Source organism: Lepidochelys kempii, chromosome 2, assembly GCF_965140265.1.
Source record: "Lepidochelys kempii isolate rLepKem1 chromosome 2, rLepKem1.hap2, whole genome shotgun sequence".
Taxonomy (NCBI): Eukaryota; Metazoa; Chordata; order Testudines; family Cheloniidae; genus Lepidochelys; species Lepidochelys kempii.
The window spans coordinates 42,551,002-42,565,783 of NC_133257.1; the positions used below are offsets into that span (position 1 = coordinate 42,551,002).

General features: G+C 41.3%; 1 long non-coding RNA gene across 1 annotated transcript in view; it reads right to left on the reverse strand.

The window, feature by feature from the left end:
• Positions 1-631: 631 nt before the first annotated feature.
• Positions 632-14,782, reverse strand: part of LOC140906492 (uncharacterized) — a 385,847-nt gene continuing 371,696 nt past the window's right edge. Inside the window, exons 5-6 of the long non-coding RNA XR_012157129.1 lie at positions 11,372-11,475; positions 632-1,054 (exon numbers count right to left, since the gene is read on the reverse strand). This is a non-coding gene — a long non-coding RNA (uncharacterized lncRNA). The remainder of the gene's footprint in view (positions 1,055-11,371; positions 11,476-14,782) is intronic.

Below are 14,782 nucleotides of genomic sequence, written 5' to 3' on the forward strand. Positions count from 1 at the left end.
AGAGACTGGAGCACACTCAGTGCAGACAGCAACTGCAGGGAATTAAACTGTGAAATCCCAACAATTCTCTCCTGAGTATATGCAAGCCATGATTTCTTGAAGGATGGGAGTCCCCCTACCCCTCTTCCACAGACTGGATCTTTGTGTAACATCTGCAAAGTTCAGTGATGGGCACTGGGGAGAGGTGTTTGAGCCTCGTGTTCCAGTTTGGGGCCATGTCTAGTATATATTGTGGCTCCATGTGTCTCAGCTAAATGAGGAGTGAAGGGGAGGGAAGGTGTCTGTGAATCACTTGGGTGGCTTCTCAATCCTGGAGCAGATCCAGTCCCTAATCATAAATTAAAGAGACTCAGGTGTGCCTATGGCCGCAAGGTGCAGTTCCAGCAGCCAGAGATCAATGGGGCAAAGGAACATCCTGGTCATGCCCCTTTTCTGCTGCAAACACCCCTCTATGCCACCCAGAGATTCACCTTGCACAAGGATGTCATCCCCAGGGAGCCGATTAAGCTGGCTCTTAGGCAGCCCTGCCCAGCTGCTCTGCATCTGAGAACTGGCCCCCGTGGTTTTCATGAGATGTCTACATACAATCATATATTATTTAAAAGTTGTTGAGATGCTACAAATATGGACCTTTGAAATTTCTTTGCAGTCATGAAAGATAAATAACAATGATAAATAGCTGCATACTCTTAACAGGCACAGCCTGCTGAAGACAGAAATGTTCCAACTAAGTGACTGTCCTGATAACTACAGTTTTAGATTTTGCCACAGCTGCCGAAGCCCCTGGAACGTTAGTCTCCTTCGTGTATTCTCCATGCTATGTCACACGTGGACTTGTTGCAAGAATGCCCCGCCCAGAACTCTTGTTAAAAAGCCACGTCATGCTTTAATTTGGGTGAGAATGAATTTCAAAGGAAAGAAATGAAGTTTTCTGATGCTGTCCATCAGGTCAGAATGAGGAAGATACCATTGATTTGGTTAGCATGAGCACCAGTGAGCCTGTAGTCGGAGATAAACTGCTTCATCTCCCCTGTCAGCAAGGGGAGCAGGAGATCTGGATAAGGAAAGAAAAAGGTAAGATGAGATAGATTTAGGGCCCTGTCTACAATGGGCTTCTCCTGAGTTAAACTGCCCTGTTCAAACATGAGAAAGACCAGGTGGGTGAGGTAATATCTTTTATTGGCCCAACTTCTGTGGGTGACAGAGACAAGCTTTCGAGCTCCAAAGAGCTCTTCCTCAGGTGTGAAGAAGTGACCTGAAGAAGAGCTCTGTGGAGCTCGAAAGCTTGTCTCGTTCACCAACCGAAGCTGGTCCAATAAAAGACATTGCCTCACCCATCTTGGCTCTCTCATATCCTGGGACCAACAGGGCTACAACAACACTGCAAACCACTGTTCAAACATGTCTGATTGTCACGCACATTTAAACTAACCCCAGCCTTTTAAAAACAAAAGAAGAACCTTAAGAACATGCATTTCAGACATTCCTTAGCCCCATCCACCCTGGGCAATCAAATCATGTCAGCAACATTAGCTTAAACATTGTCCATGAACTCAGTTTGGACAGTGCAGATGGCACCTTAAACATAGAAGCTAGGATTTCAAAGGAGTTAAGTGCCCAACTCCCATTGAAATTCAGTGGGATTGAGAGCTAAATTCCCTTTAGTCACCTTTGAAGATCCCAATCATATTCGCTGATTCACATAGAAGAAGATGTTTCCTGCTTATCCACGGTAATGCCAACAATGTCAACTATTTAGTGAGTAGGGAACTTTCTCCAATATAGAGACTACACAAATCGACGACGAGCTACATCTGAGTCAGAACAAAGCAGGATTGTGGACTTCTTTGGCATGAATTGAACATATGTACTGTATGTTCTTTTAAAAAATCTATTTATTTATACAATGAAGATAGAAGGAACACATGGTACTATTATTTGCATATAAGATGACATTGCTATATTAAGAGGGGACAAATATTAAATTATCACAAAACCCTTAAGACAAGTTAAGTCAAAGACAACAGCTGTGCAAGGCATGGAGAGAGTACTGTGGTAACAAAGTAAACATAAACAAGAACTCAGATGAACTAAAAAATTAACACTAGCAGCCATTCCCGGTTAAAACATAAAAAGCTGGTTGTCGCACTCATGCAGGGAGTTGTTGAAGCTGACCTGCAAAAGGAAAAGAAATATTTTTGTACCCTCTTTTGCTCCTTTATGGAGCGTAAAGAAAGCTGGAAAGATTTCCCCCACTGCTTGTTTAGTAATTCAGGTCTTGTTTAGCCTGGAAGAACCTATGGCAATCAGAGAACTACAGTATTGCCATCCCCAATTGCTTAAAAATAAAGAGATTAAAACAATAATAAATATTGGGGTTTTTTTATTTGTATCCTGGTTTTGGAGTCTTTAGGGGTTAACTTTTTCAAGTTTTTCTCTGCAACCAAGATGGCTAGAAATTCACTTTTAAAAAAAGGAAAGCTGAGAATCTCATGTCATCCCCTGATTTCGAGAGTTGGGGATTTAGAAAAAAACCTAATATCATGAGACTTAGCTCCCTAAGAGCAACAGAACCAAACACGGTCAAGCTTATCTCTCTGCTAGCCTCCTTCTCTGTGTATTCACCTGCCTGCTCCTGTTTCAGTTTCATTGACTCCCACAGAGTTCCAGACAACCACAAGCACAGAGCCAGTTCCAGGACTGGAGCCTTGACTGGGTTGTGGCTGAATCCATGAAGGTATCTTGATTAAACCTCTTCAGTTTTAGCACTAAACATGATTTTTACTAGGATTTGTGAATTTGTGAACTTGACAAAAAAATCCAAGCCCAACAGGAACTCAAGAATTTGGAAAAAGAAAAGGAGGACTTGTGGCACTTAGAGACTAACAAATTTATTTGAGCATAAGCTTTTGTGAGCTACATGCATCCGATGAAGTGAGCTGTAGCTCACAAAAGCTTATGCTCAAATAAATTTGTTAGTCTCTAAGGTGCCACAAGTACTCCTTTTCTTTTTGCGGATACAGACTAACATGGCTGCTACTCTGAAACCTGTCAAGAATTTGGGTTTACACACTTGTTGAAAACCATTGTACAGGAAAGTAACTAATCTCCCAGTAGTGAGTACAGTACATGCTTCATATGTTTTTAACACAGAGAAGTTGCTTCAAAGAGGAAGAGGATCTAGCACATCATGTGTTAAAAAATCCAGGGGTCCTGCATCAGTTAGAGCCGCCATGTCATAATAGTTTACCCTTCTCCATAATTTCCCTCCGCCTGATCTTGAAGAAATGTTCTTTCTGGAAACTTGCCCGCTTCCATCCACCCCCCAAGTGTATGAAAAGGTGAAGTATGATGAACAATGCCCTGGGCACATGTCTGTTTAGAGTTTGGACAGAAGACTGGATTCATCAATGAAGTTAAAAAGGATGGCTTAAGGCTACTTCAATTAACACCTTTAAAGATCTGGGAAGGGGAACTAGTTGTACATCAGGTCACTCAGTATTTGATATGTTGACATTATTTATTACAAACTAGGCTTTTAAGCATATCATTCACCAACATAAAAGTCTACTATAGTATTAATTTCACCTAAATCTCATCAATATTGCCTTATAATATAATTTCATTGACAACATTGGTGCGTTTAGTGACTCATATCATTGCGTATGGAATCCATCAACGTTTTGAGTTGTAGAGGACAATTTTATTGAACTGTGATTGCCATTTATATTGTGTTAGAGCCTAGAGCATATTGTGCCCCATTGTGCTAGATATAAAAAAACATGTAGCAAATGAAAGTGCCTGCTCCAAAGAGCTGACAGTCAACAACAACGACAAAATCTTACATAATGACAACCCTGTTATACTATCTACAATAAAACCCATTGACCATGCTGCTTGGTACATAAAACACACACAGAGAATAATTTCCCGATCATTTATTTAAATGGGCAGGGATGGTGTCCCTAGCCTCTGTTTGCCAGAAGCTGGGAATGGGCAAGAGGGGGATGGGTCACTTGATGATTACCTCTTCCGTTCATTCCCTCTGGGGCACCTGGCATTGGCCACTGTTGGAAGACAGCATACTGGGCTAGATGGACCTTTGGTCTGAACTAGTATGGCCAAGCTTATGTATGTTCTTAAAGCTTCACATGTTAAGAAACTGATATCAAAAGAGAGAAAGTACAAAATATATGGGGATGAAAGGCCTAGAGTTTACATTAAAAAATCATCCAGTATTATAAAAAATAATTGAAATTAGGGCAGAAGGATCTGATTCTACTCCCACTGAAATCACTGGGAGCTGGATTAGGGCCATTATTGCCTTAATTTTAAAAGAATGAGGAGAAGAAAGCTAGATTTTAATTTAAGATATTAGCTTAATTACTCAGTGAGAGGAAGGGTATCAGAGTCTGGGCCTATGTTTGCACTGTTTGGTCTCTATTTCCTGAACAAACAGCATGAAGTTTCTTCAGGTATTTGCTCTAGCATGACAACTTAACACTGGAACTTGTTCTGTGGGGCATGTTTCCTTAGAATCATAGAATCATAGAATATCAGGGTTGGAAGGGACCCCTGAAGGTCATCTAGTCCAACCCCCTGCTCAAAGCAGGACCAATCCCCAACTAAATCATCCCAGCCAGAGCTCTGTCAAGCCTGACCTTAAAAACCTCTAAGGAAGGAGATTCTACCACCTCCCTAGGTAACGCATTCCAGTGTTTCACCACCCTCCTAGTGAAAAAGTTTTTCCTAATATCCAACCTAAACCTCCCCCACTGCAACTTGAGACCATTACTCCTTGTCCTGTCCTCTTCTACCCCTGAGAATAGTCTAGAGCCATCCTCTTTGGCACCACCTCTCAGGTAGTTGAAAGCAGCTATCAAATCCCCCCTCATTCTTCTCTTCTGCAGTCTAAACAATCCCAGTTCCCTCAGCCTCTCCTCATAAGTCATGTGTTCCAGTCCCCTAATCATTTTTGTTGCCCTTCGCTGGACTCTCTCCAATTTATCCACATCCTTCTTGTAGTGTGGGGCCCAAAACTGGACACAGTACTCCAGATGAGGCCTCACCAATGTCGAATAGAGGGGGACGATCACGTCCCTCGATCTGCTCGCTATGCCCCTACTTATACATCCCAAAATGCCATTGGCCTTCTTGGCAACAAGGGCACACTGTTGACTCATATCCAGCTTCTCGTCCACTGTCACTCCTAGGTCCTTTTCCGCAGAACTGCTGCCTAGCCATTCGGGTTCCTAGTCTGTAGCGGTGCATTGGGTTCTGCCGTCCTAAGTGCAGGACCCTGCACTTATCCTTGTTGAACCTCATCAGATTTCTTTTGGCCCAATCCTCCAATTTGTCTAGGTCCCTCTGTATCCTATCCCTGCCCTCCAGCGTATCTACCACTCCTCCTAGTTTAGTATCATCTGCAAATTTGCTGAGAGTGCAATCCACACCATCCTCCAGATCATTTATGAAGATATTGAACAAAACCAGCCCCAGGACCGACCCTTGGGGCACTCCACTTGATACCGGCTGCCTTCCTTAATTATATTTTTCTCTTACAAAACAAAAAACTGCCACCTCGATGATTTGAATTTGAAAAAAGCCCAGCGTGCTAAGCTCTGTCGAGAGTCGTCATTTTTTCCTTTGACGAAGACATCCAAGAGGTTAAGGGCCTGCTCTTACAAACCTCTCTTGCTTGGGCTGTCCTGACTCAGACACACAGTCCCCCTGAAGACAATGGGCTACTTGCATGAGGGAGAATTTTAAAGCTGGACCCTGAGAAAGGAAGTGCATTTTGGAAAAAGAAAAACCAAAGGATAGGTGTGGTTGACAGTGCTTTTCCCCTTGGATACATGTTTTGTATATGGTCCAATTTAGGCTAGTCAAGGAAAGCAAACTACTTTTGTGAGCCAAAACACAAGTAAAGGAAAGTTCCTAAATCCAGTGAGATTGTGTTTCTATTTCATAAACCAACCAGGGCATAAACACATGTGAAAAACAAATGTTGATACTAGAGCTGACCCAGCAATCGGTGACAGGAAATGTCTAACAGCCTTTCTGGGTCCTCCTTACAGCGGATCTGTGTGTTCTCTCTTGCTTGCTTGCCTTGTAGTTACTGCTACTAATCTCGATAATAATATGAGGTTTCTAAAGTCTCCCTGAAAGTCAACATTTAACATTGTGGTTCCCAGCTTGTGGGTTATAACCACCATGGGCCCTGTCTGCCTGAAGAATCAAAGCCACAATTGAAAACCACAGTCAAAATAGCGTAGACAGGGCAACAGGAGCCACTAGCAACAGTTTGGTGCTGAATTGTGATCCTGTTCCCCTTCCCTTTCTCCCACAGGAGTGGATCTGCACTGGTTCTTGCAATTATTCACTGCAGGTGCCGAAAGTGTCCTGTAGTCTATTGTGATTATTCTCACAAGGTCTCCTTTCAACCTGCGGCAGGACTCAGCACGAGAGTTGAGCAAATCATCGAGGTGGCAGTTCTGAAAAACCGCAAAAAATTCCATTGGGGTCAAACCAAATCTGAAATTTTTAGTGACTCACAAAAGTCTGTTTGAGAGCACGGATTCAAACCCGGGTCTCTCAAATCCCAGCTGAGTGGCCTAACCGCTGGGCTAAAGGAAGGGGAGGGTAATCACCCGCTTTGTGGCTAGCCAAAACTATTTGTGTCAAATTCATAGATTGTTTGAAGTTGACTGAACCTGCATTTTTTTGTTGAATAAATGATTTATCTGAAAAGTTGCACCAAGCTCTCCCCACCACCTCCTTTGAAGCTCAGAGGTGCAAAGCATTCTGTGGTGCATTTGTGGATGACTGGTTGAGAGACACACGGCTCCTATTGTGATGGTGGACAGACAGACTGTAGGTCCAGCATGTAAAAGTTAGATGATCTAAATTCCTGATCCCATTCTTAATTTCGTAAATATGTCTTTGCTGCGTTTGTAATAAAAGCGTGAGCTATGGCAATTTCAGAAAAAGAGCAAGGAAGCCAGGGATATTATGTTCAACCAAAGGGCACCTCTCCTTTCTTTTCTATTGAAAAACAATGTTAAATAAATAAAAGTTGATATGGAAAGGCAATGCGGGCTAAAAAGTTTGCATCAGGTATTTAATGTACTGAAATAGGAACAGAGAAAGCAGATCTGTGACAGTTTCAGTCCCCTATTCAGCAAGGCACCAAGCATGGAATTAACATCAAGCCCCTCAGTCGTCCCACTGACGTTTATCATTCATAGTGATTGAGGTGCTTAAAGTAAAGTATATGCCTAGTACCATGTTGAATTGGGGCTTAAATCCAGAAAGCCTACCATGTATTCCCAATATATGAAATTAAGGATTTGGAGGAAAAAAGGAAAAAGTAGAGAAATATAATAGCCAACTCTTCTAACTCTGAAGATTATAGGAGCCCTGGTTTCAAGCTTTGCCTTATGGTCTATATAAATCAATATGTTCAAGCATGGTACAATATCTTGCATAGCTAAAACCATCTATTTTGTTTTAGTGGACACACGTCTTTATAACTACTGCAATCATAAATCTGCCACATCTAGACTTACGGCTTTGCCGTTCTGGTTCTTGTCTTACCCTGCTACCTTTTTAATGAGGACTTGTAGATGACCATTTTCAGATATTACTTACAAAAGTATCTGATAAATCTGGTGAGGAATGGCTGAGCCCTAGCAGAAAGTCAGAAGAATACTGGAGCTCCCTCTTCAACAATTTGTTTCAAGTTTTGCTATAAAACTCAAACGCTTGGAAACCTGCTTTGCTTGCAGATTTATGGGCAAGGAGCATGCTTCAGTTCAGCTGAATGTCAGGTGTACAGGTCTCTGTGCCATGGAGGGTGTCATCATCTGCAATGCAAGGATATCTGGCAGTCTATCTTGGAGTGTAGCTGGCTTGAGAGCTTTTATGGACTCTTCTATTCTCAGGGAAGTCACCTATGTCACTACACAATTTGAACTACTGGCTCAGAAAGACTTAAATAGAAGAACATAACACAAACAATAAATTACATAAAATATTCAGTGGCTATTTTGACTGTAAGCTCTGTGTGTAGAGTTCATCTTCTATTTTATGATTGTGCAGGGCCCAGCACAAGGTGGTCCCCTCTTGTTTAAAATGTCTGGGTGCTCCAGCAGTATACAAATAATAGGCATGAATCTAAATAAATAAGTCTCAATGAGTCTAATTCAGTCCAGAGAACTTCTAAAGGGAGGCAACATACTCACTGAAAGAAGCCAGAGGAAGGTGTGACTTGTACTGTTTTTTTAGTCTCCCTCTAGACTCGCCTATGAATTTGGCCTCTGTTCTTCCAGCTGTCACTTCAGACTCTGTGGTGACGGGGGCCATATACGTACCTAGGCAAACAGCCCTCAGAATAAACTTCAATCTTCCATGTCCTCCCATCAAGGGACTATATCCTGCCCTTGTGAAATGGTAGGCTTGATGATGTAGTAGGTCTATTCCATTCTTTATTCCAATGATCCTAAATTGCTATAGCTAGTTTTACCTCCCCCTTTCCCTATGGGCCCTGTATCCATTCTGCACTTTCTCTCTTGGGAGTCTGAACGTTTCTGCCAAGGCAGCTGCTCAGTATGAGATCTGACACTGCACGGAGGAGGGAATTCTAACAGAGAGCCCTATATACACTCAGGAGTGCCAGGAAGGAATATTCTTGGCTCCTCTTTCATCCGTACTGTAAATGATGTATCTGGTGAGTGCTGAGTGGTCATGGTGGTTTACATCCAAATCCCAATCAGCCAGAAGTATGGTCATAAGCAATAAACTAATCCACCCCTGCAAAGCCCCACTTCCCATGAGGAGTAAATCCTATTCATACAGAGTGAGCAAAGACTGCTATTCACAGGGCCCTGTAACGGTAAAAGCAAGTGAAATCAGGTTATTCACTGACATTCATTTTTCCCCTAGGGAAGAGGGATGGGGAACAATCACAGACTCCACCTTGCTGCATAGCATTGGAATAGTTGGGGTCCCTTCCAGACAAAAATAAACAATTTCCCTGGTGCTATTTGCCAAACAACACAAAGGGCAAAAGTTTCAAAAAGGCCTAAGTGAATTTGGAGCTGAAGTCCCATTCATTTCCAATAAGACTTAGGAGCCCAAGTACCTGAGTTACTTTTGAAAATGGGGCTTTGGCTCTTAAGTCACGTAGGCATTTTTGCGTGTTCGACTCAAAGGCTTTGAAATCTGCTTTAAGTCTTGGAAGGACTCCGTGTCCCAGAGTTTAATGTGGGATGGGCCACAAATCCCAATGGAGCCACTGAATCTAAGCTCTGGAGAGCGGTTAAGAATAATTAGAGTTTATAAACGACTCTGCAGAAAACAACTAGTCACTACTATTAAACTAGCAGAAAACAGTCATTCCACAACCATCATCTTTCAGTTCATTTTACCCCAACAAGCTTTTTTTTCCAATAAAAGATTAAAAAGTTAAACAGGAGGGGCCTGCCAATAATAATAACAATCCAAGGGAACACATTGCACATGTCACCAAACAACATAAGAACAGAAGTTTCCCTGTGTGCAGGAGCAGATGGAATATAGACCCAGAAAAAGAAAGGAAGATATGGCAAGTATCATGAGTCACTGCAAGTTTAGCCCTCCTGTTTATCATTGTTTTCAGTGGAAGCAACAACTTCCTCTTAATATAGGCTGATTTGAAATGCTGTTGTTGTTGTGACAGTGCTTTAAATACTTCCAATCACAGTGTAAATACACCAAAGAAGCAGATACTCCACCCTACCTGTGCCATGTTCAAATGTTTTCCAACACCACACGGACACATGTGGTGTAGTATCATGCTTAAAAAGTAGCGTAACTTCCCATTCGTTTTACTATTTACCATAACTCTCATAATAGTTACATATTTACATGTTTAAAAAGTAGAGTTAGACTCTTGTAATAAGCTCCTAGTAGTTTAATTTTGCTATCACATATACAGGTTTCACTAGGCCTGATTTAAATCAGTTTAAAAAGAGGAGAATCAGGTCCCTAGCTTTGTTTAACTAGCATGCACAGTATTTGAGAGTTTCCCTCCTGTATTTTTATTTCATCTACTGCCTAGAATTATCTAGGCCTCTTTGTCAAACACGACTTTGATCAAACTTATTTTTTCCCCTTCATTGTTCAAAAAATGATTAAAATAATAACAAAACCAGAAATGTATCAGCAGTGTTTGCAAGGCAAAGCCCTATTGCCAGGAGGCTGAAAGACTTCAGTAAACAAGATGAGCAACAAATAAGATGAACAGAGAGAGTTTATCTGGTGAGTGCCAGTGATCAGAGTAAGCAATTAATTACTAAAATAGGAAGGTAGAGCATCTGTCAGCTCATCACTTACATAAGACTTTGGCTTAGGAGGACTTAAAAATTACACTGATAGTGACAAATATGATGATTTCTATTTACACAGCACCTTGTATCCAAAAAGATACAAAAGTACTTTACAGACCTTTTCATAACCTGGATATATAATAGAATGTCTGGATGTTTGTGGCTGGGCTGCCCACCTCCATAGCAGGACTCACTCTGCCCATTGTGGACCATCTCCCCCAACATATACAATTAATTTTGTTGTTCTAACTAGATTCCACCCCACCAACAAAGAGCTCTGAGGCTGTAATTCCATAGCTCAGCATACCTAATAACTAGTAACTGATCACAAGCTAATACCTGAAGCAGCAAATCTATTTACTGCTTACCTCACAAAGTTTTCCCTTGTAGCCCTGTCTTGCTTCCCCTTTTCCCATAGTTATTCAGTTCCTGTGTTCAATGCTGGCCTCACTGATGCCCATGGTAAAACTCTCCTTGACTTCGATAGGGCCAAGATTTCACACTCACTTTAATGCTAAGATTCACAGGAGAAAGGTTTCCCTTCATAGTTACTGGCCTCCACTCTACAGGGACAGGTCCAGAACAATGATAAATGATTTACACATAAACAAATAGGCAGGACATATGATTAAGTGGCTAAGCTGTAATTTTCGTATGAACATGTACATAAAAAAAGTTGCACAAAATCCAACCCATCCCACGAGTTTGTTTTCTTTTCTGCTTACATAGAAATTGATGGAGTGGTAAATATTGATAATAGAGTGGCCAGATGTCCTGGTTTTAGGGGGCAGTCCCAATATTTGGGGATTTGATTTATATAGGCATCTGTTAGCCTGCACTCCCGTCCTGATTTTTAACACTTGCTATCTGGTCACTCTAATTGATCAGATGGTCAGTTCTACAGAGCAATCTGGATCACTTGGTAAGTGGGGCCCACTCAATAACATGTGTTTTAATGCAACCATATGCAAAGTCGTATATCCAAGAATGTAGGTCACACTTACAGGATGGGAGAACGTGTCCTGGAATGCACTGAAAATCTCCTTGGACAGCCAATTGAACATGAGATCCCAGTGTGGTGATGTAGTTAGGAGAGAAAACATGAATCCTGGAAGAATAAGCAAGAGAATATCAACTAGGGGTGGGGAACTGATATTACCCCTGTATATGGCATTAAAGAGTCACTGGAATACTGTCCATTTCGAGTGTTCAGCCTTCATAAACGAAGTCGACAAATTGGACAGGGTTCAGAAAAGAGCTACAGAAGGACTAGAGGGCTGGAAAGCATTCCTTTTGTTGAGAGACTTAAAAAATGCATTCTATTTAGTTTATCCAAGAGAAGATTAAGAGGTGACTTGATTACGGTCTGTAATTACCAACATTGGGGGATAACTGCTCACAGTAAAGGGCTCTTTAATACAGCAGACAAAGGTATAACACTGGATGGAAGCTGAAGGTAGATGAAGTCAGATGGAATAAGGTGCAAATTTTTAACAGCAAAGGTAATTAACCATTGGAGCAACTTACCTAGGGATATGGTGGACTCTGTCACTTGAAGTTTTTAAATCAGAATTAGATGGCCTTGCATTTGGCTAAAAAAATATGTCCTAGCTCAGCCAGAAGTTATGGGCTTGATACAGGAATCACTAGGTGAAATTCTATTACCTGGGTATGCAGAGGCCAGATTAGATGATTGTAATGATCATTTCTGGCCTTAAAATCTATGAAATCTTTCAAAATTAAATGTCTGTGCCACATATAGCTTCCCTTCCGCCTTTCACAATATTTCTGATAATTAGTCCTAGCTATAAATCATTTAGTCTGGTGCATTACATGCATAAACTTTGTTTTCATGTTTATGAGATCATAGTGCTGCTGTATATGTGTTTGAACATTCAAGCTGTGGTCCCATACCCTGCTTGCATTGTGGATCAGAAGCAATGCTGTAGGAAGGATTAGGATTACACTCTCTGGTGATGTCTATTTACAAGATCTTATCATTTGGCCAAACAAATTCCTACATCATATATGCCAGGTGAGAGGTGCATTAGAAATGGAAGGCAGGCAAGAAGGAGCAGGTATATTGGATCTCAGCTTGACAATGTAGTTTTTTATTTATTTGCTAGTGGTAATTTGAAAAACTGTTTTTGTTTACATTGTTGGCTCCTTACTGGGTGCTGCCTTTCCCCACAGTGCAACAGCCAGCCAGCAGACAGCTCTGCAATCTCTCCTGCGCAGGAAAGGGAAGTACTGCCCAAAGTCAGAGGGCACCTGGCCTAGGAAAAAACGAGAGGCTGTGTGAGTGTGACACCAGATACCCAGGAACTGGTGTAACACAACACTCACTGAAACACAAACATTGATGCATGGGCATTTGAAGACATAATGTGATGACTTATGGCCTGATTCTGTACCACTGATCTCACTGGAAGTTTTACTACTACTGCAGCAGGAGGAGGATTGAGCCCCTACTATGGTTAGTGTGTCTTCCACAGAGGCAGGACTGGTCATTTGGGCACTGACTTTCATGAGGGTGAGGATTGAGCTCAGCATAGGAAATATTTATTTTTCAGTGTTTTCATTGACTTTTAGTTTAACAAAGACTACAAAGGAAAGTAAATTAAGAAAACATTGTCTAGTAAGAAAAGAAAATGTTATGATAAATAAGTAGGTACAGGCAACCCAAATGCAATGTATCCAAGTACGTGAGCAACCGTATAGAGACTGGACATCATTCAAAGTGTCAATGTCTGTGATATAGCAAGTTTGCCTTTCTTTCAGTCTTTGTACCCTGCTGTCTTGTAGAAATGTTTCTGTACCTTTGCCTGCTTCACTTGTATCTTCAAAATAAATATTTCCCAGCAGTGTCCCGTTGTTTCTTGGCATTTGAACTTGTAATGCAAAACCTATTCTCTATGAAATGCAAAGCGAATCGTATTTCTGTTCCTTGCACATTTCAGAACAACTAAAAAATGGCCCCATTTTGTGGCAAATTTTGATGAGTTCCGTGGGCTTTTAGTTTAGTTTTCAGTAAAACCAGATCAATTTTCCAGTGAAAATGGGCCAGTTTTCACAAGCAAAAACAAGTGAATTTTTTCCCATTGTTGGGGGGGGAGGAATGGCTTTCACTTAGAAAACATCTGAAAATTGGCATTTTTGAAGTCTTTCAATGCAAAAGTAGTCCTTTTGTCGACATGGAAATTAAAGCAAATCTCCGAGATGGGACATAATGAGAAACTGAAAATTTTCATGCAAATTCTGTGAACCAAAAATTGTGAAGTGTGACATTTGGTGCATAGCTCTGCAAAAGACCCTGTTGTAATGTGTCTACAGAAGAGCAAAAGAGTCTGATCCTCAACAGGTATAAATAATAAAAGCCAATGTATACCAGCTAAGAAGCTGGCCTGTAGACTGTGGGTAAAAGAAAGGTGGGCACACAGACCAAAGAGAGCCTCGGATCAAGAGAGAGTGGAGTAAAAGGGAAGGGGACAGAAAGCAAAGCAACCTTGTGGGCTCTGTTCTCAACCTTAATGTGCCATTGTCGTCATTTTTCAGGCTGAATAAATGCACATGTGCTGCTTAGCTCCCCCTACGGGTGGGTTACTATTTGTTGGGGAAAAGTTTATAGTTCGCTTTATTATTTTTTTCTGACAGCAGATTAGAATGGCCTTTCCCCAATTAAGTTATACACCTGGAAATAGTTTCAATTTAGGGTGGAGTGTTTTATCCAGCCATATTCAACTTGAAGCTATTTCCCCCTCCTCTCTAAACAAATGGACTTGCATTTCCTGTGTGTCTGTCTCCCATAGAACTGTCTTGCATTAGTCTCTATAAGCTGTTGTTTCACATTATGAATAAATTGGTTTTCTTCACTTTAGTTATCCCCTAATCCCTTTTAGGCATCTGATAGTTTTGGAACTTTATACAGTGTCTCTGGTTAATGTACCTCTGAGAAGTTAGATAGGGCTGATCCTTATTTAGCCTACATTCAGTAGAACTACATTGAGCTATTTTTGGCCATGTGCCCTTTTAATTTTCCAAGCTCTCGACTGGAGTCATTTAAAATATAAAAGTGTATGAACATCTTTCTTTCCTCTGAACTAAATGGTACTCTTTTTCTTGGCTAACTTTCCTTGGGATGTAAAAGTCATACTCTACTTCACCAGTTTGAGCAATCAGTAATGCAGCGCAGGTTGCCAAATGTAGAGATTAGATAAGTATTTGGATTTCCAGTAGTGTTTTCATGGAGTTATCTTTATACAGTTCATATTCTATTTTGAGAGCTCCAGCTGGCTCAACAGCACACACATCGTAATTTGCCTCTCAAAGACAATGCTCCATTTACTAAAATGGCACTGCCTGCCATGCACTCCCAAGTGTCCCTGGATAGCTCTGCTGCCTGAGGACAGGATATG